The sequence below is a fragment of the Sinocyclocheilus anshuiensis genome, unplaced genomic scaffold, assembly GCF_001515605.1.
Source record: "Sinocyclocheilus anshuiensis isolate Anshui unplaced genomic scaffold, SAMN03320099.WGS_v1.1 scaffold210, whole genome shotgun sequence".
In the NCBI taxonomy this organism is placed as follows: Eukaryota; Metazoa; Chordata; class Actinopteri; order Cypriniformes; family Cyprinidae; genus Sinocyclocheilus; species Sinocyclocheilus anshuiensis.
The window spans coordinates 1,731,879-1,736,085 of NW_015547666.1; the positions used below are offsets into that span (position 1 = coordinate 1,731,879).

The 4,207-nt window shown below is 34.6% G+C and overlaps 1 pseudogene; it reads right to left on the reverse strand.

Annotated features, from left to right (window-relative positions):
* LOC107702604 (muscle, skeletal receptor tyrosine-protein kinase-like) overlaps positions 1–2,688 on the reverse strand; it is an 18,582-nt pseudogene extending 15,894 nt beyond the window's left edge.
* Between the last annotated feature and the right edge of the window lie 1,519 nt (positions 2,689–4,207).

The following is a 4,207-nucleotide window of genomic DNA, read 5'->3' on the forward strand; positions in this document are numbered from 1 at the left end:
ACCTAGCTCGACGGTGGTGACAGCAGTGGCAATCCACCTGTCACTCAAGTGGCCACGCCCTTAATTATGCAGAACTTTAAGGCTTAATATAATTTAAATGGATGAGTTATAAAAAAAGTTGTCATGAAGGCCAAAATTAGCTATATAGACCAAAACCACTTTTTGTAACAGGCTGTAAACATTTTTTTTTCTGCAGTAAAGTTGGGCATTTTAACATGGGGAGTCTATGGGACTGACACCCTTTTGGAGCCAGCCTCTAGCGACCAGTTGACGAATTGCAGTTTTAGTCACTTCCGTGTTGGCTTCACGAGAGAGACCGGAAGGTTGCCGCTTGGTTGCGACCTATCAGCGGAGAACCATTGCTTTAGAAATCCAGAAGGCATTTTCTTTATAGTCATTTTTTGGTAAATTTGAAGAAATTATGTGCGCAAATGATAATGTTTTGACCCCAGCTTCTGTTATATGATGGATGGGAAGAACGCTTTCACCACTGTGTTTCTAGGTATATTAAATACAGATTCCATATCTGGAATTATACATGTATCCACATTTTCAAGCCTTCCATATGTATCTAAGACGTTACCTTGTGTATCATGCCATACTCGAACATTCTAAATCAATATTCTCCATCTTAACCTTTTGCAAATTCTATAAATCAAGGTGTCGCTGTGTTTGCTCTATGTAGAACAATTGATTGTAGCATACTGTCCAATGCCAACATACCGTACTAATAATGACCTCATAAGTTATTTTAAGATGTTGATTAGTAACCGCATGAGTGTATCTCAGAGAAACGGTTGGTGTACAGTGTATCTTCTCCATCTGGAGCTCTGCTTACGCAGGCTCCTAAAGTCATTATAAACATTTCCAGTTGGAAGATATTGAGGTTCAAAGCTCTGAGGTCACAGCTATGGTTTTCAGTTCTCCAGAAGTCATATGTCACAAATTATAGTTCAGGCTTGACGTGACCTCACAGTTTAAATCATAAATACACAAATCAAAACCCATCTGTCAGTGATTCTGAGACTGATACTGTAAAGCCTTGTAAATTATTCTACAAATGTGATCTGTATGTAATTGCTTTTCTCAAATAGTCAAGAAAACCAGACTATAATAAATGTTTATTCACTGTGGATGCGAAGAAAAATATGAAAAAAAAAAAGGTTACACTTTATTTCGATAGTCCACTTTAGACATTCTACTAACTATAAGTAACTTTGTAACTACATGTCAACTACGTGTCAACTAATTCTCATTAATTTGCATCTACATGTCTACTAACTCTCAGGGTAGGTTTAGGGTTAGTAGAATGTTGACAGAGAAAGTGTTAGAAGATATTAAGCAGACAGTCTACTAATACTCTACTAACTGCTAGTTGACATGTAGTTGCAAAGTTACTTACTGTTAATAGAATGTCTAAAGTGGACTATCGAAATAAAGTGTTACCAAAAAAAAAAACTTTGACTTGATTTGAAAATTATAGGTTAGCATTTGAACATGGTATGGTATTGCATATTGTGGAAGGAACATGCTGGAAACTTCCATCCTTTAATCTATGATGACATGAAGTAATTGTTATGTGTGACCATTGATACTATTATTATTAATACAGCAGCACATGTTGTATCACTGCTGTCCGAAACAGCTCCTTTCATAACAAACTTTTGACACGTTTGACATGTTGAAACATGGATGAATCGGATATCTTATCTTCATATTGCTTTCTTGATGTTTTTATGCATTTCACATATTGCTGAATAGAGTCATTTGTTTCATAACTGTGTTGCTAAAAATCCTAATAATACGCTGTTTAACAGCAGGTTCAATTGTGACAACTTAACCCATGTATTGTGAAAAAGAACTGAATGTTTTTCAATACAAGTGGAAATGTTATTTTATTTTTATTATTATTATTTTATAGCTAAGTAAGGTATATGTGCCAATACAAAATTTATTTAACACATACCTTAGGTAAACTATTTTGTGCCTCAAAACCAATAATAAAAACAATTTATTTACAAAAATAAATAAATAAATAAAAGGTCAAACTAATTTGCAACAGCTAAATGTAACATTTTTTGACAGGCAAAATTATTTATTTAAGCAAAATACGAAACAAAATAAACTTTATTCTGTAAAAAAAGTATAAAGAACTATGCAAAAAGCATTTCAGACATCTCAGCACGTTTTATAATATACCCAAAAATCAAACAGTTCACCCCTCCGATAGGTAGATAGATAGATAGATAGATAGATAGATCTATCTTTTCAAAATCCTAAAACTTTATTTCCATTTAAATTAGAAACAAACCTCATTTTCAATGAACTCACACAGTGAAATATCTAATTCACCAGATCCCTGATCATAGTATCTCAATATTCAACAAACTGCCTCACTTCCGTGGCTCATGCTTGCACAACACAAGATAATTATTCACAATCAGAAGCCGTGACTCACCTCTCTGGAGCCCTTCACTCAGGCTGAAATATGCCAGAAGAACTATCAGTGGAATGTTTTTGAGGACCTTCATGTTCACCTTAGAACGTTTGGCTTCGAATCAGCTTTAAAATCCATTGGTCAGCCTCATATCGAAGCTGTGAGAAGCAGTGGCAGCAGACAGTAGAGTGTGTGTGTGTGCTGCAGACAGGCCCTGCGATCTGTGCGCTCGGCTCGAGACAGACAGGGCCAGCTGCTGGATACGCTTACACTGAGATGAGGGGGACAAGATGCAGAAAGTGTCGAGAAAATACCAACAACTCCATTTTTATAGAAGGGAACATGTCGTACGCATTTACAGGGTGCTGTTTAGTATCAAAAGTTTGTATATTTCCAGTACTGCCAAATCTCAGAGCTCATGATTTTTCATGAAAATGATGATTCACAGCATGAAGGGAATTGTACACTGTGATAGAATAAATAAATAAGTAAAGTAAATCATAAAAAATAATGTAGATTTTAAAATAAAGGTTTTTTATTTTATTTTATTTATTTTTTTTACAAGAACAGTTTTTTTTTTGTTTCAAACTTTCATGTTTAATTCAATGCATTTGTAATTGTGAAAATGTACTCAATTTACAATTTAAAAAACGTTTCTACACATATTTTTTTATTTTTTCAGTGTTAAGCAATGAACGACTGTCACAGGCTTTGTTAATATCACTAGCGGCAGTCAATGCAGAACCTACAAAAATAATATTCCATAAAAATGAATAACTTCACAGAGGTTTATTCAAATTTCACATGGTTAATTTGGAATTCATGTTGTAAATCCACTATAACTGCTAAAGCATTATATTTATATAATCATATATATATATATATATATATATATATATATATATATTTTTAGCAATAGCATGACAGGCACAGCCTTTGCATTCAAGTGGCCTTTGTATGGCAGGACCCACCTGTTGCTCACTGGCCCCGTACACACTGATTTATTTTAAGCTGGAGAGTGACATTTCCCAAAGTGACTGTTTATGTCCCCATCCTCTGTGCTTTCGCCTTGTACGGTTAATTGCAGTGGAATATTTTATTCTGAGTGTGCATGATGCATGATATGCAGAGAAATGTGCTTATTATCACTTCTAAAGCAGCATTTGTTTTGACAGTTTTTTGGTGATGTTAGAACTTAGAATGTACTAAAAATGTATGCGTCACTGAGCCATTATTTTATTCTGGCGTGGTGGGGGGGTCTTAGACCTATGCTGACTTGCTTCTGTGAATATGAATGGTAGTGAAGAGCATGTACAGACATGAATTATTTATTCCCATCATTTTTGTCCAGCACTTTATAGATTGTCTCCAATATAGACTTTATATGTATAAAGTTCTAAAATCTGAGACCAGATGGAACGTGATTTTTTTCCCCAATTAAGTATGGAAATAAAATATTGCTGCATTCTCCAAAATGCAAAACAAATAGACATAAAATTAAGAAAGAATATTTAGATTCTGCACTATTTCTAAGACACTAATAAAATGTAAGCAAAATTGTGATGCATGCGTGATAATGAAAGTCTCTTGTATGCTCATCAAGACTAAATTGTGGAATAGTACCGTATTGGCCCGAATATAAGACAACCCTGATTATAAGACGAAGGAAAGCCGGCTTGAAATGCAGTGGAAACGCCGGTATGACGAGGATCGTTTTCATTTTAAAACATAAACGCACCAGTGTAAATGTAGCCTTACATCTAAGGGGGC